This window comes from Quercus robur, chromosome 8, assembly GCF_932294415.1.
Source record: "Quercus robur chromosome 8, dhQueRobu3.1, whole genome shotgun sequence".
Lineage (NCBI taxonomy): Eukaryota > Viridiplantae > Streptophyta > Magnoliopsida > Fagales > Fagaceae > Quercus > Quercus robur.
Genome location: NC_065541.1, coordinates 4,808,537 through 4,832,029, shown reverse-complemented (window position 1 = coordinate 4,832,029; position 23,493 = coordinate 4,808,537). Strand labels below are relative to the sequence as shown.

At 37.1% G+C, this 23,493-nt stretch overlaps 1 protein-coding gene and 2 long non-coding RNA genes across 9 annotated transcripts in view; 2 read left to right on the top strand and 1 right to left on the bottom strand.

The window, feature by feature from the left end:
* Positions 1-23,493, bottom strand: part of LOC126694257 (disease resistance protein RPM1-like) — a 214,486-nt gene that overhangs the window by 153,111 nt on the left and 37,882 nt on the right. The gene's annotated exons all lie outside the window — the stretch shown is intronic.
* On the top strand, positions 4,449-5,744 carry LOC126697895 (uncharacterized). Its single transcript, XR_007646280.1, has 2 exons — positions 4,449-4,683; positions 5,305-5,744. It is a non-coding gene; the product is annotated as an uncharacterized LOC126697895 (long non-coding RNA).
* LOC126697900 (uncharacterized) overlaps positions 16,494-23,493 on the top strand; it is an 80,244-nt gene continuing 73,244 nt past the window's right edge. For both annotated transcript variants that reach the window (XR_007646287.1, XR_007646288.1), the window contains exon 1: positions 16,494-16,631. This is a non-coding gene — a long non-coding RNA (uncharacterized LOC126697900). The remainder of the gene's footprint in view (positions 16,632-23,493) is intronic.

Here is a 23,493-nt window from a genome sequence, read left to right as displayed (position 1 = left end):
ATGAATAAAGAAAACATACATATATAGTTTATTCTTTCAAAATTTATAGGAAAATGTAAAAAAATATATATAATTTTTAGCTATAATCAAAGCCATTAAATGCAAATATATCAGTAAAATACATGCCATAATTATTAGCCAATCTTTTCTTATTGAAATATTTAGTTTTATTTATAAAAAAAATAAAAAAATAAAAAAAAAAAGAGATGGTGTGACACCTTAAATTTTCAATTACAGAAGAATAATAAAGAATAGCGTGGGCCCATATTATCCATTTAAGGTTTGGACATAATTGGGCTTAACTTGGGACATTATACTCTAGCCCAACTCAACTTTAAATCTCTCTCTTATACTCTAGCCCAACTCAACTTTAAATCTCTCTCTCTCTCTCTCTCTCTCTGTTTTGTTTTAGTGTGGACATGCTATTCATGTCATAGAGCATGCTATTTATGTCACAAATCTATCAATGTGGATGAAAGATATCTCTCCACACTTATAGCTCTAGTTCAAGTTGGCCAATCTTTCTTATTGAAATTTTTAGTTTTATTAAGAGAGAGAGAGAGAGAGAGAGAGAGAGAGAGAGAGGGCGTGACACCTTAAATTTTCAATTATAGAAGAATAATAAAGAATAGTGTGGGCCAATACTATCCATTTAAGGTCTGGACATAAATGGGCTTAACTTGGGACATTATACTCTAGCCCAACTCAACTTTAAATCTCTTTCTCTCTCTCTCTCTGTTTTGTTTTAGCGAGAATCTTGATTGACTTTGAGACTAATGAATACACACACATTCTAAGTGTCACATTCTGAGTGTCACAAATTTTGCAACATTAACTTCATGTCTTTAGATCTCTTATCGTTTGAGACCTCTAAAACTTGAGCTGAGTTTTAAGTTCCATTCATTTCATAGTTCTATGTATAGTCTTCAAACACAGCATTATCAAGACGTTTTGAAAAAACCCACGCACCCTTGGGTTAGAACTCATCGGCAGTGTTTTTCTTCTTTCAACTAGGAATGAAGATCCCTGGCTAGGCGCTTTTAAGTTTTAACTTTAGGGACTTGAGAACTTCCATGAATAACTCTTTTGCTACAAGAGCAGTGAAAACATTTTAGTTCTTTTTAATTCACTTTGTTTTGAGATGACTTGCTGTCAAAAAGAAAATTGAGTATTCTTCTTAATTTGAGTTTTTATTGTAACTTTATCTTTGAAATTCAGAGCTTGATAGCATTAGTCATGTGTAAGGGGACAAAAAAATGTTCCCATTTATAAATGACTCTTGCTGCTGTATGACCTTTGCTTCCTTTTTTTAATTTTTTAATTTTTTAAAATTGTAATGCTTTTAATTCAATTTTTATATGAATTTTATCATAATTATCTTTTTTTTTTTTTTTTTTAATATCACAAGCAATGGTAGGGAAAGTAACATTTCTTTTGTCTGTTTGTTGTATAACATTTTGGAATATAAGCCTACTATTTTGGATCATCTTATTCCAGATGCAAATCTACAGGATACATAATTTAATATTTTTCCTAATGCCTTTTATGTTCCTTTTTCCCATTATTAATTTCATCAAATATTGTAACTCTTCATTTACTCGATAAATTATATTTGTTTCTTGTAAATTATGCTCTGGCATACTGCTATCAGGTTGTTGTTCCACAACAATCAAGATGCTGATTTTGACTGCAAATGCTGTTGCTTGCCTCAATTGCCACTAGGTATACATGATGACTACCTTCATGTAATCTAGCTATTTAAGTACATGATTTATTATGCAGTCCTTGGTTGCTAAAGGTGCAAATTGAAACTGCAATATAGAGGGCTCTTATTTATTTATCTTTTTTGGTTTTTAAACCCAAAGATGATATAACAAATGACTATGAAATATGAATTAGATATAGCCAGTACAACCTCTAGCTTAATTTGATCCAAGTTCTAAATCAGACCAAATCAAGTTGAATCCCAACTAAAGGTGGTGGTTTACTTGATTATCACTTTTTAAGGAATTCATGCTTTTTGCCCCCTGCATTATTTGTTATATAATTATGAAGATGATTTATTTCATCATTTCTTTTGGTGTCATTATTTGGACAGGAAATTTTTACTCTTTCAATTTTTTTTTTTTTTTTAAAGAAAGAACTTCCTTCATGTTTTACAATATGTACAAGTGCATTCTTTGGAGTTCTATTTTATTTGGTATTTTGAAGAGAGTTTTTAGGTCTTGATTTTAATAATGCTACGTAACCATTATGTATGTGTATGCAGTGAAAATAGAGGGTCAATGCATGGGGCATAATATGCATACTGGATCTAATTAATCTAGTGAAAATTTTTATGTTGTTTCAGAACTTCGATGGAAAAATGAGGTCACTAAGCTTGCTGAAGCTGGACCACTAGGGCTTGGTGCCCAATTTTTGACTATTAATAAAAGAGGACGTATCTTGCTTTATAGCAGAACACCATCATATTCTTGGTAGATTTTTTCTCGTCTAGTATCAATTATGTGTTCAACGTAAATTCTACATATCTTACATTTGTTAGAATGTGAAAAAAGTGGACAGTAAGTGTTATCTCAGATTCATTGTTATCTTTATATCATGATTTCGCATTTTCTAACATGCACGGTGATACTTTGGCCTTTTGCATGAAGGTAATTCCCTTTTGAGTTGAGCCAAAGTTTCAGAGCTTTCTAGGGATTATCATGTGCTTGAGTTTTTCAATTTCAGTCTCACTTAGGAGTTGTCTTAGAATCAGTTACTAAAGAGCTGATTTGGAAATTTTCTGAACTTGGTCTCTTAATACTTTCAATGGTAGAGCTTATCTGTGACTTTAGGATTATGCTACTGCGTCATTTTTTTGCAATCTGGTTATGTTATGCATCACCCTCTAATGAAAAGGATAGAACAACAGTCAGAAAATCTTGATAAATGTATTCAAATTATAAATGAAGTTATGGTACATGCATCTACGAACACATTAAGTCAATTCATTTCGTATTTTTTTTCTTCATAGATGCATGGAAATTGAGGTTAGAAAACAAGGGATTCTATTTTCTTCTTGATATTGTTCTTTTTTTGGGTTATAACCTTTGTCTCTGCCTATTTGGTTTCTTCTGAAGAGTGAAAAATGCTATGCTGAGCAAACTCAAACTGTTACACGCAAGACTCCAACAATTACTCACATTTCTAGTAATAGCTATTTCCGAGTATGAATCATTAGTCAAACTACATTTAACGTATTAGAGGAATTGCTTTGGCTAGCCAGACCCAGAACTGCATGTCATTGGTGGGTGTGAGTAGCTTGTCTGCAGTGGCATAGAAATACCCTGTATCATTGGTTGCTCTGAATTCATTCAGTCCAACTTTCAAAGTTGGTCTCCTTTTCTGATTTTTTATTCTCTAAAATGGAATCTTGGTATTCTTCATAGTTCTTTTTCTCAGCTCCTTGGTACAAAGGTTGCTTCAAGGATCCTTTGTAGGATTCATCAAATGGTGGTTGTGTTTCCCTTTTCAGTTTAGAAAATGCCATATGAGGTTTTTTTTTTTTTTTTTTTTAATTAATTATTTAAATTTCCCCACAAGTCACCCTCTGATCCCCCATTGACAGATAGATAGATAATGCATCCCAAGCTACACCACTTTCGGATTCATCAGCCCAATCCAAAGAAGGCACCTCCTTGAGTAAGTGCACCTTTCCTTGCCCATATTTAATGCTTAAGTCATCCTCTGAGAGTCAAAGCTCATCCTTGCTTTGGGCTGGGACAATCACCAGATCATTAGGCTGAGCTTCAGATAACATCAAACCTGTCATCACGGCATAAGATGAACTGAGTCATAATTTTTCCTGTTCTTGACAACCAACGTCTGTTGTCAATCGATTAATTAAAGCATTGTATTTCCTAATTTGTGTAAACCTTTTTACGGCTTTATATATTGGGGTGGTTAAATACATTTTTTTTAATTTTCACTTGTTGATACATATAAATCCAGATTGACTTTTGCTTTCCTTTTAAAATTCTGTGAGATTCGATATTTCAAATGGTATATAATGGTGAATTGAAATTTCAGGGAAGAAATTTGGCCACAACTCGATGATGGTGGGTCTGGATTACCACCAAGTGATTATTATGATGTGATGGAAGTGGTGGAGGCAACTAGTCAAGTAGATTAATTCTTAAAGGATAAGGAAAGTTAGGGGCCTTACAGTTACAAGAAGAGAAGATGAAAGAATGATTGGAAGTTATCACTAGTAATAGTCCCTCTAGAAAAAATACGCATGCGCGTGCGCGCGCACACACACACACACACATATATATATATATATATATAACATGTTTGATTACTGATATGGACAAGGTTCTTTGTTCAGATGGGGAATGTCCTCAATTGTTTTTTTTTTTTTTTTTTTTTTTTTTTTTTTTTTTTTTTTGTTTTTGAATGGGAAACCAGATACATCACAATAGCCTCTACTACGAGAGACATGTGACTTTCTCTTTTATCTGTCAAGCAAGATAGTCTCTTAAGAACCTTAGCATACAATGTTGTTAAATTTTGTTCCATTTATCTAATGTGGAGGTTTCCTTTTGTATTTTGTGGGAGAAAAAATCAATTGAGGTGAATGTTTCCCTTCTCCCCATGAGAGCAATTGGTAGCAGCCAAGAGAGAACTCATAAATTTCAGGTAAGCAAGTTACTCTAAACATTCGCTATGTTAAATGCTCCTAAACTAGAATTCCTTCAATTTTTTTATTCCTATTTTTGTCACTGGGATTCTTGTAAGAATTAAGCTCACCATCCCCCTTTAAATGCTATCTACCAATACTTGGTTTTATTTTTGAAATCAATATTTAATGTAATATAATGAACATTGTTTGAATATGTGTTATATTACGTACCAAAATATTTTGTTTCCATAAACACAAACATATTAATGTCTTAATCATGCTGTTAAAACTCATAATTCTCCAACTACTGTCCCTATGTACTTTTTGAAGACTATTTAAGCTCTTTTCTCTGTACTTGAACTTGTTGGAAAAGTGCCAATAGAATGCATAATTATAATAGAGAACTCAAAATAAAATTTTCATCTGAACCAACCACCCTTCACCAAATCAATCAAAACATATCTTTTCTATTTCTTCTAAAATTCAAATTAGCAACATAGTCTTGCCAAAAAATATAATTTGTGATAATCTTATAAAATTGCAGCTTGTGACAGGCCATATAAATGTAACATATGAATTCATATTAGCAGCTTCTGTGATTGTGCATTTGATTGGTAATGTTTTATATTATTCTCAAGGTTGTAATAGACAACATATGGATGAAAATGTGGATTAAAAGCGTCCAAAAGATCAACCTAGAGCAGATGGCCAGAAGATAAATACAGCAGAATTTAGTTTGGTTGATTAAAAGCATTCTCATTTACTTGTGTCACCAACATATCAAGGGGGCTGAGGCAAACAAAGTTCAAGGTGGAAGAACTATCTTTGCACCCCAACAACACGTGGGGTAAGGTGTCGACACTCTAGAACGTCCATTGGTTCCAACCTCTCTACATTGGCTGCTAAATCAGGACCCATCAGTGACTCACTCCAAGCTCAGTAGCTCTCCTTTATCATGGGGATAAAACCATTGGCATAGTGGTTTTATATTCAGTTATTCTATTTTTTACTATGAGAATGTACTCGCATTCAACTTTCTCTCATTACTGTTAATATTGAGTTTTCTCTTGTATGAAAACCACGTTGTGCCTTAACACTATTATAATGCTATATATATTTACACTTTCATGGTCAAAGGAAAACATCCAAAAATTGATCTGTTGGATAAATGCTAGCAAAATAAAAAAGGCCTCAACTTTGATTAGAAAATTGCATAGAAACTGTCAGCTGTCAAGATGTTCACTGCAAAAAGTAAATTTCAGCAAGCAGAACTACTTTAGGCTTCACATACTTGGAAACGAGAAAAGGTAAATTTCATATAATACCCTACTACAGTGGCAACGAAGATAATTTATAACTCACACATTGACAAGTTTTGAGAAAGAAATAAGGAAGATACAGTTTATTATCATCTGGGATTTGTAATGTAAGGTTTGGATTTCCTTGCCAAAATCAGGTTGTCAGATATTAGTCTCTTCTATGGAGACATTCAACATTAACTGAATACGTAGTGTTGAGTTTATTAATTTGAAGTGGACTAACATTCAAACATCATAACATTGTTGTTTTCCAAAATCAGAAAGTACATCATCCTCCTACACAAAAATTATTGTGGTGCTACAACAAGCCATCACATGACTGCATTACAAGAGTTTAAAAAAGGAGCAAAAGCTCAATCAATACAGCAAACTAATAACACATACTAAACATCAACACAAAACCTGCAACAAACTAGGCAACAACACTACAACAACACAGAAAACTACATAGTCGAAAAAGGCATTACCCCATCACATACAAATTCTTTGTCTTAAAGATGGTTGAGGGTTTCCCTAATTAAAAGAAAGAAGCCTGTTCATAACAGTTTTCTATTTTTTCTCTTTCAATAATAAAGAAAACATGTACATATAGTTTACTCTTTCACAATTTATACCCAAATGTCATTATATAGAATTTTTAGCTATTCAAACTGGGATAGATAGCTACAGTTGAAAGAGATGCTAAGGGGGTGCCTTTGGTTAAAGCTAAATATCTATAGGAAATTTTTTCAAAAGCCTTTACACTAAAATCATGCTCTTGGCTGTGAAAAGGTATATGTAAGGGATCTCATGCAACCTGACAAGTGGTAATGGGATTTTTAAAAACGCACCAATCTCTTTGATCCTCAAATAGTTCAAACTATTTGGAGAATTCACCGCTTCATTACTTAGGATAAATTATTCAATACAGTAATGAAGGCAGGTATGCAGGGGACACCAACATAGTTCCGACTTGCACCGTGGAGGTCCCATTGGTTCCAATTTCCAACCTATCTGCATTGGTTGTTAAATTAGGGACTATCAGTGACTTGCTCACTCGCTCCAAGCTCAGTAGCCCCCTATTTAACATGTGATGATACCGAAAAATCGTCAGTGAGCTACACGGCACTCACGTGCTCGAAACAACGCCTGCACAACACAAAAAGAGAAGACCTCGCAGAGAGCACCGGTGTGGTGCCGGCCAAATACCCTCCGAAGGTCAAGTTAGAACTTCTCACAACTCTAAAGTGTTAGAGAGGGTAAATTATGCGTACCTTGGTTAGTGAGGGTATTGGGGTTTTTATAGTGGTAGAGGGTTGACCTCTCCTTATTGGATTAGAAGTCTTTTCCTTATAGGAGTCTCTTTAGACGTATTTTGCGAGATCATTTCCTTGTAGGAGTCTTTTTATTTAACACCAAGCGTGGGGCGCAAGATATTTCTTTATATATGCAAACGTGGAGACCAAGCAAGGCCACGTTAGGGACGTCAACTTCGCCTACTCCCTCGTCGGGGTCGTCAGCCTCGTTAGCGTCGTCAGTTTCGCCTACTCCCTTGTTAGGGTCGTCAGCCTCGTCAGGGTCGTCAGCTTCGCCTACTCCCTCGTCGGGGTCGTCAGCCTCGTCAGGGTCGTCAGCTTCGCCTACCCCTCGTCAGGGTCGTCAGCTTCGCCTACCCCTCGTCGGGGTCGTCAGCTTCGCCTACTCCCTCGTCGAGGTCGTCAGCCTCGTTAGGGTCGTCAGCTTCGCATACTCCCTCGTTAGGGTCGTCAGCCTCGTCAGGGTCGTCAGTTTCGCCTACTCCCTTGTCGAGGTCGTCAGCCTCGTCAGGGTCGTCAGCTTCGCCTACCCCCTCGTTGGGGTCGTCAGCTTCGCCTACTCCCTCGTCAAGGTCGTCAGCTTCGCCTACCCTTCGTCGGGGTCGTCAGCTTCGCCTACTCCCTCGTCGAGGTCGTCAGCCTCGTTAGGGTCGTCAGCTTCGCCTACTCCTTCGTTAGGGTCGTCAGCCTCGTCAGGGTCGTCAGCTTCACCTACACCCTCGTCGGGGTCGTCAGCTTCGCCTACTCCCTTGTCGAGGTCGTCAGCCTCGTCAGGGTCGTCAGCTTCGCCTACTCCCTCGTTAGGGTCGTCAGCCTCGTCAGGGTCGTCAGCTTCACCTACACCCTCGTCGGGGTCGTCAGCTTCGCCTACTCCCTTGTCGAGGTCGTCAGCCTCGTCAGGGTCGTCAGCTTCGCCTACCCCCTCGTTGGGGTCGTCAGCTTCGCCTACTCCCTCGTCAAGGTCGTCAGCCTCGTCAGGGTCGTCAGCTTCGCCTACTCCCTCGTTGGGGTCGTCAGCCTCGTTAGGGTCGTCAGCTTCGCCTACTCCCCTTCAGCTTAGTAGTGTCAGCTTTGCATTTATGCCAAGTTAACCCCGTCTTCCTAAAGCTGTAGACGTCCTAAAGCTGTTCGACTGCCATTTATGACAAGTGAGGCCGACGGGTCTATTTTGAACGTCGCTTCATGATATTATATTCATGAATATTCACATTCACAATTTTACCCTTATCAGCTGCCCCCCACTCCATGATCTCGTCAGCTTAAACTGACAGGTTCATGGAGTTTAAGTCCTTTTCATTTGGATAATTCCAACTCGTCTCTTTAGTAGATTTGTTCCTCTCGTTATCTTTTATGTTAAAACCATCGTCTTGTAATATTAGTCATATCCTTTAGTGGACGAACTCGTCAACTTTATGGGCTCGTCCGCTTTGGGGACTTGGCGCAATCGTCCATTTCGTGGGTATTACTAAGTGACTCGTCCAATCTGTAGGCTTAATGATAAACTCGTCCACTTGTGGACTTAATAATTTTTCATTCTCTTAGGATTGGGTCGTCCACTTTGGACTTAGCAATGTCGTCTGCTTTGTGGATTTAGTAGGGTCGTCCAGCTTGTGGACTTAATAAGGTCGTCCAGCTTGTGGACTTAATAAGACATGGTTGTCCACTTTGTGTCCATTTTATGGACTTCATAATTTTTTCGTCCTCCTAGGATGAAATCGTCCATCTTGTGGACTTAATAAGCTTGTCCATTTTATGGACTTGATAACATTTCATCCTCTCGAGATGAGGTTGTCCACTTAATGGACTGCATATTAGGGTCGTCTATTTTGTAGACTTGGATTCCTCCACTTTGTGGACTTGTTGAGGTGATTAAGTGTTGGTACCTCGTCACCTTGTGAGTTGTCCACTTGGGGTCGTGGACTAATTGAGATGACGGTGACTTAGCGTAGTGATCGTCCACCCGTAGGTGACTTTGGCCATGCGTCTACCCGTAGGTGACTTAGCATAGTGACCGTTCACCCGTAGGCGACTTTGGCCATGCGTCTACCTGTAGGTGACTTAGCGTAGTGACCGTCCACCCGTAGGCGTTGGCCATGCGTCTACTCGTAGGTAACTTAGCGTAGTGACCGTCCACCCGTAGGCGACTTTGGCCATGTGTCTACCCAAAGGTGACTTAGCATAGTGACCGTCCACCCGTAGGCGACTTTGGCCATGCGTCTACCCGTAGGTGACTTAGCGTAGTGACCGTCCACCCGTAGACGTTGGCCATGCGTCTACCCGTAGGTAACTTAGCGTAGTGACCGTCCACCCGTAAGCGACTTTGGCCATGCGTCTACCCGTAGGTGACTTAGCATAGTGACCGTTCACCCGTAGGCGACTTTGGTCATGCGTCTACCCGTAAGTAAATTAGCGTAGTGACCGTCCACCCGTAGGCGTTGGCCATGCGTCTACCCGTAGGTAACTTAGCGTAGTGACCGTCCACCCGTAGGCGACTTTGGCCATGCGTCTACCCGTAGGTAACTTAGCGTAGTGACCGTCCACCCGTAGGCGACTTTGGCGATGCGTGAATAAACTCCTCTTATTAAAATAAACCATGCATTCATAGAAAAAGTAGTTCTTAAAAAGAAAACGAAGACCTGCCCTTTGGGCTTTAAAAGAGTTATTGTAGCAAAAACTAAAGTAAATAGAAAAACTGAGGAGTATAGCTAAAATTCACTAAGGTAAACTAGAAATAAAGGGGTGCTGCTCTTCATGCCATCCTTTTTACTGGTAGTACTTCCGTAGGTGCTTGGTGTTCCATGGGCGGTGTAGCTTCTGTCCGTTCAGCGTCTCCAATTCTTGCCATCTTCTGCCCTCTGTCCTGTCGCGTATCCTCTTGCCTTTCTCTCTTCTCTCGAGTCAGAAGCGCGTCCTCAGCATTCATGTACTTGTTTGCCCTGTAAAGCACGTCCGACATAGTCTTCGGGTCGTTCTTATATAGTGAAAATAGGAACTTACCCTTTCGCAGCCCATTTGTGAAAGCGGCTACAAGTATCTTGTCATTAGCTTCATCAATTGAAAGCGCCTCTTTGTTAAAGCGTGCTATGTAAGACCTTAGCGTCTCATCTTCCCGCTGCTTGATGCTTATCAAGCATGCTGTAGACTTCTTATACCTGTGTCCTCCGATGAAGTGCGAAGCAAACTGGGCGCTTAGCTCCTTGAAAGTACTGATGGAGTTAGGTGTCAGCCTGCTAAACCATATCCTTGCGGGACCCTTCAGCGTGGTGGGGAAAGCTCTGCATATGATCTCGTCGGGTACCCCCTGAAGGTGCATCAGGGTCTTGAAGGACTCCAAATGATCTAGAGGGTCTTTGTTTCCGTCGTAGTTTTCCACTTGCGGCATACGAAACTTTGGTGGAAGGGGGAAGGAGTTGACGGACGCGGTGAACGGCGAGTCGGTTCGGTGGACCAGATCATCAAGGTCGCTGGACACCCGTCCTTTGAGGGCGTTCATCATGACGTCCATCTGTTCCTTCATCGCCTGCATCTCCGCGACAATGTGGGGTTGAGCCATATCAGTGACGGATGGACAGTTCATATCTTGTCGCTTGGGTCTGCTTGGGGCATTACTACCTTCCGGCCCCTCTTGGTCTCTTCGCTCGGCACTGGTACCTTCTTGATTTTCCCCTTGGGTACCCATAGCGGCGTTCTTTTGCCGTAGCTGTTCTTCAAGGTCCTGATTCTGTTTGGTGAGACGTTCCACTGTTGCCATAAGGGTTTGGACCTGCCTCTCCAGGGTATTGGGTCGCAGCTCGTCTCCCTGAACGTTGTTGGTAGTTGCCATTGAGTGAGTAAGTACCATGCAACTCTTTGTCCGGGAAGCGATAGGCTAAAGTACGCTTCGTTCCCACAGACGGCGCCAACTGATGATACCGAAAAATCGGCAGTGAGCTACACGGCACTCACGTGCTCGAAACAACGCCTGCACAACACAAAAAGAGAAGACCTCGCAGAGAGCACCGGTGTGGTGCCGGCCAAATACCCTCCGAAGGTCAAGTTAGAACTTCTCACAACTCTAAAGTGTTAGAGAGGGTAAATTATGCGTACCTTGGTTAGTGAGGGTATTGGGGTTTTTATAGTGGTAGAGGGTTGACCTCTCCTTATTGGATTAGAAGTCTTTTCCTTATAGGAGTCTCTTTAGACGTATTTTGCGAGATCATTTCCTTGTAGGAGTCTTTTTATTTAACACCAAGCGTGGGGCGCAAGATATTTCTTTATATATGCAAACGTGGAGACCAAGCAAGGCCACGTTAGGGACGTCAACTTCGCCTACTCCCTCGTCGGGGTCGTCAGCCTCGTTAGCGTCGTCAGTTTCGCCTACTCCCTTGTTAGGGTCGTCAGCCTCGTCAGGGTCGTCAGCTTCGCCTACTCCCTCGTCGGGGTCGTCAGCCTCGTCAGGGTCGTCAGCTTCGCCTACCCCTCGTCAGGGTCGTCAGCTTCGCCTACCCCGCGTCGGGGTCGTCAGCTTCGCCTACTCCCTCGTCGAGGTCGTCAGCCTCGTTAGGGTCGTCAGCTTCGCATACTCCCTCGTTAGGGTCGTCAGCCTCGTCAGGGTCGTCAGTTTCGCCTACTCCCTTGTCGAGGTCGTCAGCCTCGTCAGGGTCGTCAGCTTCGCCTACCCCCTCGTTGGGGTCGTCAGCTTCGCCTACTCCCTCGTCAAGGTCGTCAGCTTCGCCTACCCTTCGTCGGGGTCGTCAGCTTCGCCTACTCCCTCGTCGAGGTCGTCAGCCTCGTTAGGGTCGTCAGCTTCGCCTACTCCTTCGTTAGGGTCGTCAGCCTCGTCAGGGTCGTCAGCTTCACCTACACCCTCGTCGGGGTCGTCAGCTTCGCCTACTCCCTTGTCGAGGTCGTCAGCCTCGTCAGGGTCGTCAGCTTCGCCTACTCCCTCGTTAGGGTCGTCAGCCTCGTCAGGGTCGTCAGCTTCACCTACACCCTCGTCGGGGTCATCAGCTTCGCCTACTCCCTTGTCGAGGTCGTCAGCCTCGTCAGGGTCGTCAGCTTCGCCTACCCCCTCGTTGGGGTCGTCAGCTTCGCCTACTCCCTCGTCAAGGTCGTCAGCCTCGTCAGGGTCGTCAGCTTCGCCTACTCCCTCGTTGGGGTCGTCAGCCTCGTTAGGGTCGTCAGCTTCGCCTACTCCCCTTCAGCTTAGTAGTGTCAGCTTTGCATTTATGCCAAGTTAACCCCGTCTTCCTAAAGCTGTAGACGTCCTAAAGCTGTTCGACTGCCATTTATGACAAGTGAGGCCGACGGGTCTATTTTGAACGTCGCTTCATGATATTATATTCATGAATATTCACATTCACAATTTTACCCTTATCAACATGGGGATTAAAATAGTGGCATAGTGGTTTTATATTCATATTCTCCTATTTTTACTATGAGTATGTACTCACCTACAAATTTCTTTCAATTAATTTTGACGTGTTTCTTGTAAGAAAATCAGGTTGTGCCTTAATACTATTATAATGTTATATATATATATACACACACATCCAACTTGGATTAGAAATTAGCAAAGATACTATTAGCTGTCAAGTATATATATATATATATATACACATCCAACTTGGATTATAAATTAGCAAAGATACTATCAGCTGTCAAGATGTTCACTGCATCAAGTAAATTTCAGCACAACAAACATTAAATTTAACTTTTTTGGTAAGGATAAAAAATATATTCCAAGTAGGACCCTGCAGTGGCAATGACAAGCTAATTTATGAACTCATGCATTGACAAGTTTTGAGAAAGAAACAAGAAAGATAGATTATCAGACTCCAGGATTTGGAATGTAAGATTCGGATTTCGTTGCCAAAAATCAGGTTGTAAGATATTAAGGCCTTTTGGGAGACGCAAATTATATCTGAATCCATAGTGTTTGATACTAATTGAACTTGTGTTGAGTTTATTGATTAGATGTGGACTACAGTTTTTATCATTATGAACAGTGCATATGGCAAAAACAGAATAAGCACAGCAAACACTTACCAAACATCAAAAACAGAACCTGCAATGAACTAGGCAGCAACACAACATCAATGAAAACAACACAAAGCAGAAATGGCGGCATCACACCAGATACAACATCTTAGTCTTTAAAGGGAGTAGAGGACACTCCCCAATTTGAACAAAGAACCTTGTTCATAACAGTTTTCTAATTTGTTTTTCTCTTTGCAAGAATAAAGAAAACACATACATACATACATACATATATATATATATATATATATATTTAGCCACATCAAAGCCATTACATGCAAGCACACCAACGAAACACTTGTCATACTTAAACCACTCTAGTGACAACAAATACATTTCAAATAAAAATTATTCTTTGCGTAGCATGAGTTTAAGAGGTTCATATGCTCTATACAGAAAAGACAACAAAACTACAACAATACAATAACAAAGGCATCAATGCATGGGAGAACAACTATTGATGTTCTGGTTGGTTGAGCACTTGAAAATCCTTGAAACATTGGCATTTGAAGCCTGACAGTAAGAATAATAGCAATATAAATAATAAATAAATTGTAAGATAAAAATGTAAAAAAGAAAATGGTATATAATATGTGAAATGGGGAAAAGCAGGCTTGCCAACAGTAATTCGCTCAAATGTCTTTCCTATCACAATAAAAACTTGGTAATATGAATTATAACATTAGTAAAAGAATTTTCTACAAATTTAGAAATTTGAGAAATGTTTGTTGTCCAATTATTACTTCATTCTACTCACAATGATATTTGTAAAATTATTTATTAGTTTCAAGCTAATGGGTACAATAGAAACAGTTTAGTTAGAAATAGTAGTAGTATAAGAAAGAGGAAAAAACAGGGAAGATTGAAAGATTACAGTAACTATATTAAAGATCAGAAACGAAAAACAGAGCATCACAATCAAGCAAAATATCAAAGAAACTTGTGAGAATCTTCAACAATGAAGAGAGAAAATTTTCTGAATGAAAGAGAGATTTTATTGCTCTGAAAAATGATTACAATGGAATGAATGATTTACAAGAGATATCTTTACATTTATACAACTAATCTCTACTGTACCAGAAAAATAAAAGAGCGGGAAACTAACAACCTTCCTAACCACCTGTAACAACTTCCCAACGACTTCCCAAATTCCACTCCTCCAATAACCTTAAGCCATCTGTCCAGTAACAGCTCCTCAGATACCCATGTGCATCTCTCGTGCTTAACTTATTCCTTTCAATGCTACAAGTAGCTTTCTCAGCAATATACTAAAGCTACTGTTGCTACTGTCGTTTAATTTCTTTTTCTTCTTTTGTTCTGTAATTCTCTTTACACGAGTTTGTCTTCCTTTATTCAACACTGCTTCAGGTTTACTTCTTTGTTTGATCTTCTTAACATATTTGGGCTGTTTTCTTTTATCTAAAATTTTCATTGTGATACCAAACAGAAACAATGTTTTTGATCTTTCTTTGTAACGTAATATTTTATGGTTATCTTATCTCTATCAAAGCTAAAAGATATTGGGTTGAAGCTGTTTGGTAACACAAAATGGTGGCTGTAATTGTATGTGTGAGAGACTTTGGTAATTTACCATATATGTAATAGTCTAACGGAAAATTGGGTGGGACATACCTGTAATTTTCTGAAAGTGGTGTGGGCACTTTGGTCCTCCATGAATCAACTTTGTAGACGCTTCAACAATTTTGAATCGCCAAGGTTGTAGATTACATAGTAGTTGCCATGAGTCCTACACCAAAAAGTGACAGAGGGAATATGCTTGACTTTTTCAAAATCAGGGCCTTCATCTGGTTGCAAACTAAGAACGAATTCGGTCTGCATTTCTTCAAAAATCAGATTTTTGAGGCTTTTCAGATGGTGGATGCCAGAGGGCACCTCCTTCAACTGTGGGCATTCTCCAATTATAAGTTTTTCAAGAAGAGGCAGGGCACCTTCATCTATTATCAACCTATTCAATCCTCCCAAATTTAAAAGATGTAGAAACTTGAGTTTCTGGAAGCCTCCTCCCTCAATATGTAATTGCTCACCTCCGTATCCATCGTGAAGCCGAAGTTGCAGGACCTTTAATGGATCTTCCATTAATTTTGACCAGTTCAAAGTAATTCTAACTATACTGTTGAGTGTCAGATTCCATTCTCTCTCTTCATTTTAGAGATTTCCAACTTCCTAATTCTTCAATAAGGGCAGTGTTGTTGGCTTCAATCTTAAAAAGCTTCTGTAAGGATTGTAAACACCCAATGCCACTGTGTATCTTTACTGCTTGTACCGTATCAATACTAAATTTAATATTAGTATTTTCAATGTAAGCCACAAGATATCGTAGCTTGCGAAGCCTACTGATCTCTGTTGGTAGCTCAGACACAAGGGAACGCTTTAAATCCAAAGTCTCTAGGTATTGCAATTTACCTATTGACTCTGGAAGCATTTGCACTTTTGTATCTCTTAGGCTTAAATATTTTAGATGCAATAGGTTACCAACTTCTTTAGGAATGTAATCTATAGGAGCACCTTCACAATCCATTATTTTCATTAACTTGAAGCTTGCAAAACAAGTAGTAAGAAAAGAATTAGGCACTTCATCTACCCCCAAAATGAGAATCGAACGAGTTTGAGAATTAGTACAACTATGCAAACGAATATTCACATTGTTTTGAATTGAGAGGTGTCGAGCTGCTCTCTCAAAATTTGAGTATTTTGACATTGAGACCAGATCAAAACTCAATTCCTCTGACCTTGAAAGAATTACCTCATGCATCATATCATGAACTCGACAAGTTCTAATTCTCCCAATAAAATCTTCCTCATCCACTTGAACCAGGCTTCTGTGAATAAGCTGGTTCAAGTAGGCTTGTGCAACATCTTCCAATGTCATCCCTTTCTTTTCTCTTACAAAACCTTTAGCTATCCATAGCCGAGTTAGTCTTGCACAATTAATAGCACAATCCTCTGGAAACATTCCAAAATATAGAAAACATGCTTTGAGGTTGTAAGGAAGATCATGATAACTGAATGATAGAATTCTTCTAATACTTTTAAGACGGGAATCAATTTCAAACTCTGAACTAAGACTATCAAGAACTTTGCGCCACTTAGAGACTACCTTGGCTTTGGTTGAAAAAAGGCCACCTATAGCCACAATTGCTAGCGGTAATCCTCCGCATCTCTCAACTATGTCATGAGAAAACTCAGCAAAATCAGGAGGACATTGCCCCCTTTCACATTGGAAGGCCTTCTTGCAAAAGAGCTCCAAGGCTTTTTCAAATGGTAGAAATGGTAGCTTGTACACATAATAATCTAGAGATTCATTGTTGGAAGGTGCAACATCCTCATTTCGGGTTGTGATTATTATTCTATTGCCTTTGCCATTATTTGGGAAAGCACATTTCATAGTGTCCCAAAATCCAGTATCCCATATATCATCAAAAATTACTAAATACCTTTGTTCATGTAAATAGGTCTTCAATTCTTCAATTAGTGATGGCACTTTCATTATGTCAATTTCCCTAGGTGCAAACTCCCTCCTTGCCTTGTAGAATTGCTTGATCATATCCCTTAATATCTCATCCATCTTGTATGATTGAGACACAGTGATCCAAGCACGACAATCAAAGTGTGGTACCACCTTATTATTGTCGTATACTTTCTTGACAAGAGTAGTCTTCCCAAGGCCACCAATGCCGACCACTGAAAACACCTTGCGATTAGATGGTCCTTCTATCAGCCAATTTATCAATTCATCTCTATAAGACTCAATGCCCACAACCTCAGCTTCCTCGATGAAAAGGGATGCCACTCGAGGATCATTCCATGTGTCAATTACCACATCATTGCTAGATGAGCCTTGTTCTATGGCATTAAAGCCATATCTTTCACCACTCCTTCTGATGTCTTCGAGTATCTTATTGATACCTTGAATCTCGGAGGCTATCACATGTCGAGCTTTTAGGTTTATGGTAATATGAAAAATCTTCGAGAAGAAATATAGGCATTGCCTTCGCCTGTGAGGTTGTTTTGCAAAAAGGAGGTATTTATCAATGACATCTTCCATATGATAAGCTTCTTCCCTCACTTGTTTTACCCATGTCTTTACTACATTGTTCTTTTCATCCTTCTCAGCCCTTATATCTGCGTCTTTGAGAAAAGACTGAATCATTTCCATTTCACGTCTAATGCTTGTAACTTCTTCATGGACACCCTTAAGCAATTACGATTCTTGGACTAACAATGGGATCAAATTTTGTATAACCAGGCTTACTGCACTTTCTGCCATTTTCCCTTCTTTCTTCAATCACTGGCCATAGTTAAGTGCAAATAAAAGAATAAGTTACGAAATTTAACAGAAATTAAATCACATTCAGCTGTAAATGAAGGGAAAAAAAATTCGTCTTTGTTTCACAATATTACCTTCTGAGCAGGAAGGTCAAGGTCCTTGCTCTCCTAAAGAACTTTCCATTGGTGCTCACTAGAAGAAAAACCTCTTCAAGCCCACAGGTGCTATAGAATCAAAGAATTGTTGCCTCAAGCTAGCAAATTACTTTTATAACAATAAGTCAATACGAAACACACATTACACACGAAAATATATGTCACATGAGTGGGATTGGAATGAACCTAGTGGTTGGAGCCTTGTACTCTTTTTCTTTTTTTGTGGCTAAGTTAAGGGTAATTGCCCCCTAGATCTTTCTGGCTATACGAGTTTTGGTCATGTTGGTTGTGCATGTAAATTGTAAGGTTTAAAGGCAAATAAATAAATTATAGAGTCATAGACTATTGGTTAAATTAGTCATTAATTAGTATGATGTGTGAGAGAATATATATATATATATATATATATATAATATGAAACTTTTAAATCAATATAAAGAAAAAAGTCAAATCAAAGAATTTATATAAAAAAAAAAACATTAATTTGTTTAAAGAAGAGTAAAATTCAATCAGAATTTGTGTAGTGTTGGTTTTTTTTTTTTTTTTTAATTGCTTTTTTCTGGTTAAAACTATGACTTTTAATTAGTTTTACTTAGCATATAACAAAAATCATATATATATATATATATATATATATCTACACACACATATTTCTGCATGTGTGTATAAGAAAAAAAAAGTTATTAAAAAAATCTTCATATGTTATAAAAATAATAAAAATTCTTTTAAATTTATATAATTTCTTGGTAGTATAATGTTTATAGGAGCAGTATTTTTTAAACTTTTTGAAATTTCTAAAATATATTTTAATTAGATTTTTGTTCGTTATTTCAAGAACTTATAGTGTGCCGCATTATATAAGGAGGACAAATGAAAAAAAAAAAATATAGAATGTCCACTTGGCATAAACACAAACCTATAGAATAGAATTCTAGTTATATAGTATATGATATCTTTTTTAGGGGAAACTTCGACAGTTTTATTAAGAATGCAATAAATCAGTATGATAAACATCTTCAACATTGGAGGAACATACTCCATCAAGACTATGAAATTTATTATGAATGTTTAGGTGATAATAATTAAATGTTTGATTAGTATATAATTTCACAACTTTTGTATAATATGCTGAATGTCATTAGTTTTACTTGGAATGACTCTTTGTGGAATACAAATTTTAGTTATAGCTTAAACAAATTCTATTACTTTCATTAGCAATGACTTATCATGGGCAATAAAGTTAATTTTTTGGATTTTTAAAAATATTTGGTAATAAGGTTAATAATAATTTTAATGTCTTGTCTTATAATGAGTTAAATTGCAAAATTATATTTTATTACTTATAGCACCTGCATTAAGCCATAGAATTGTGTGAATAAATTTATACTTTATTACTTATAATCTCATCATCTGCTATGGGCAATTGCTTTTGACCTCTATACTATTATTTAAGAGGTTTCTCTATTTGGATTGGACATTTTTTTGGTTTCAAAATACCCATGTAGCCTAAATTTAAGTCTATACTACTATTTAAGGGGCTTCCCTGTTTGGATTGGACATTTTTTTTTTTGTTCCAAAATACCCCTATAGCCTAAATTTAAGTAGAGATAAAGTTTGAGGATAACATAATAAAAATATTTTTTTAACTCCCACGGGTAACCTTGCCTATAGAATAGGCAATGTTTAACTCCCACATTTAACTCAAGTTGATTTTCAAACTATTTTTGTTTTCCTTTATCAAGACTCAATTCTTCTTCTTCTTCTTCTTCATTTTTTTTTTTTTTTTTGAATACCCAGTTTCCCTTGCTCCCTAATCTCATCTCACGTTTGATTTTTCCCCCCTCATCTCTCTATTTTGATTTTGAAGAAAAATATACTAAAAAGTAGAGATAAAACTTAAGGATAACATGCTAAAAATAATCTCTAACTCCCACGTTAAACATTGCCTACAAGATAGGACAACTGTCACATTAGTTACTTAACTTCTTCACTTTATTTATTCTTCAATTTCTCTTAGTTCTATGTTCTTTTTCTCTACACTAGCATCATCATCTTTTCTAAATTCAAAATCCAAAAAAGAAAAACCTTTACTTACAAAAACAAAAGTGCAATTCTAATTGTTCAGATTCAACAGGTATATCAATGTATATTGTTCTTTTCTATTTTGATTTTTATAAAGAAATCAACAGCCTTCTAATTATTTGGACTTTGGGTCTTCTTCATTCTTTATTTTCTTATGATTATCCTTTTTTTTTTAAATATGTTTTTGTGGGTTAAGGCTTACTCATTGCTTTTCTTTGATTACAATAGTACGGTGCTTTTTATTTTATTACTATTACTGTAAAACACAAATTGAATTTAGAACACAAACTATGGAATTTGGATAAGTATCAAATTGTGTAAAAGAAACACAAGAAAATAAACCTTTACCCAAAAATGTAATAATTTTAAATTATAATTGTTGCAAATTATTGAACCTTTACTAAAAAAAAAAAAAAAAAAATAGAAGAGCATTTGAGCACGAACTTAGAGGCTAAGGGGCTATTTAGTTTTTGTGTTTCTATCACCCATAACTCTGTTTCTATCACCCATAACTCAAAATATGTGGGTCCCACGACTGAGAAGTCTGTTTAGCATTGTTTCCAATTTTTGTTTCCATCACTCAATTCTTTGATTTTTAAGTGATGAGTTATGAAAACTGAAAACACACTTTAGGTATTTTCAGTTTCCAATAGCATTTTCGTAATTAAACCCACAACTTTTGAAATTTTAGCTGAAATGTTTGACTATTTGGGTTTTTTTTTTTTTTTTTTTTTTGAAACATTGCAACCAGTCGCATATTTTGACTTTTTAGTTTTTTTTTTTTTTTTTGAAACAAGGTCACTAAGTGATGAGTGCCAAACAAGTGGGGTTGGGGAAATTGGGTAATTTTAAATGATGAGTGAGGAGTGAAGAAAATTGAGTGAGGAGTGATGACAAAAAAAAAAAAAAAAACCAAATAGCCCCTTATATATCAGAAGAAATTGTTTTTTTTTTTCCCTTTTTCTTTTATTTTTTAAGTGTTTAATTATACTTTTATTTTACTTTACACATGAGCATAGATGTGGCTGCAGGTGATTCAATAGGTAAAAAGATAAAATTCTATTTTTGCCTCTAAAACTTTACTAATATAATACTTTGTTTTTCATCCTCCTTTTTTTTTTCTTTTCATTTTCAAACTTTGTAGAAGGTTTTTTCAATAATCTCTCCTCCTTAATTTCACTTCATAGCCCAATCCAACTTGAAATTCAGCCCAATTACGAGGTCTTGAGCTCAAATGCTCAATAAGATAAACTACTAAAAATAATAGTACCTAAAAAAATAAAAATAAAAATAAAATAATAGTCATCAGTCATCACCGCCTTTGTAAATCCAATTATATATATTCCGTTCTCTCTCATTTCTGTTTGGTTAGCGAGAAATCTCAGAGAGAGGAAAAAAAAAAAAAAAAAAAAACCCAGAATATAGTGTCTTAGATTTCGCTCATCTTAAAAAGAAACCCACCTCCAAATTTTCGGTCGGGTTCGAGAATTCGGCTTTCTTACGTCTCTCTGTACACACAGCCAAGGCTGAGGCCAACAAAAGCAACCCTTTTTCACAAGGTAAATCTGTATCCCTTTCTCTGTTCTGTTAATGATTTATGGGCTTCTTATTTGGAGTCTCTTAAATATTTTTAATTAATATTTCTTCTCTCTTTGTGTTTGTGTGTTGTGTTTCTGGATTTTTGCGTTGTCTCGGGTTAAGAGTAGGAAGTAGTACCCTTTATGGATATTGTTGAGAACAGAGCAATTTAATATATACTCTCATCTTATCTTTTCTCTTTTTTTCGGCAAAGAAGGTGAAGGGGATTCATGTGGTTGAAATCTTTGTTCCTTCTTTGTTCATTATGATTTTAACGTGTCTTTCCAAGTTCACATCTACGGCATTTGTTGTCATGTTATTTATGTCCTTGAAAAATCAAATCAATGGTAGACACGAGTGAAAGTGATGTTACTCCAATTACAATAGATCATTGCAATAGTTATAAAAAATTTTGTGTCCCTAGGCATTACTCATTTGTGATATGTTTATTATCCATCAGATTCCTGTTAATGTTGAGAAATTGTGATATTTTGTTGTGGCTCAAAAGAGGAAATCCATTGTTTTCTTTTATTATCCATTGTTTTTTTTTTTTTTTTTTTTTTTCTTGAGATTTAAAACATTTGATTATGTGCTTGTGTTCAAGCTCAAGTGCTTGATATTGAGCACGACCTTGACTTGACTAATGAAGCAAGCTAACCTCGGCTTCAAGCTTTTAGAATCTTTGACAAGCTCAAGTTCAAAAATTGTTTGTAGGCTTGGATCAAGTTCAAACGGAGTTTGAACATGCTATCTTTATTATCAAACCGAGCTCGACCATTCTATACTTGGCTTGAGTTGATTACAGCTCTCCTAGTTGAAGTCCTATGTATGTTTCTCTTTTTTTCCAATGTCTTCTCAAGGACCTAAAGCAGCATGATCAAGACGTTTTGAATTTAAAGTTGTGCTCTTTGTGCTTAAGATTTTCATCTTGGATTATTATTTGTTTGGCATTGTATTAGGATGTCCTGTAATCAAAAAGTAAAATTGTATGACTTGGAATTCTTTGTTTCTTTATTATTGAAACAAATTATCGATGTTGAACTTATGTATTGGGTTTGTATGATCGGTTTTCTGTAATGGGGTCTTAGAGATTGTTTTAATTCAATGATTATCTCAAATAAGAGCCAGGGCTTTCTCATATTATTGCATTGGAATAAAAGGTCACCTGTAATGTTTTGAGTGATAACACAGAGATATGAGTATAGTTATCAAAATGTGAATTGTATTGTGAATCAATTTTTCACTTTTTGGTGTTGTGTATCTTTCGATATAAAATTTATAAGAAGAATTACAAATGTACATATAAATGGTGTATTTACTATAATATTGGAATATATGATGTTTACTGCAAATAGCGTTGCCACCTCGCCTCAATTACCACTAGGTATATTTGATGATTACCTTCATGTAATCTAGCTGTTGAGTACAAATGTGTTCTTTGGTTGCTAAAGGTGCAATATATATATATATATATATATATGTACGTTTGTATGTATGTATGTATATTTTTAAACCTAATTTAGATGATATGATAAATGACTAGGGTATGAGTTACATTTTTCATATATATATATATAGCAGAAGGTACAACCCATAGATAAGTATCCAAATTCTCATTTGGACCAAATCAAGTTGAATCCCTTTTTTTTTTTCTTTTGATTTGTCGAATCCCAACTATAGAAGGTGCTTTACTTGATTATCACTTTCTAGGAATTCCTTGCTTTTGACTCCCGCATTATTTTTTATAATTATGATGTGAAGATTAGTGAGAGAGAGAGAATATTTATGTTTCATTAATGTCATCGTTTTCTTTCAATTTTTTTAAAGAAAGAATTCTAGGTTGTACTATATGTAAAAGTGCATTTACCATGGAAGCTATTTTCTTTCATAGACGTCTAATAGAAAAATATAGGGAGGTCTTCATATGATTTTTTTTGACGTAGAGAAAACATATGTTAGGGTCCGTAGAGAGGTAATGTATTGACGCAGAGAAAGCATATGTTAAGGTCTTTGGAGAGGTTATGTGGTGGATCTTGAAAAAGAAAGAAGTTTCTTTAAAGTATTTAAACTTGTTTAAGGATATGTATGACCG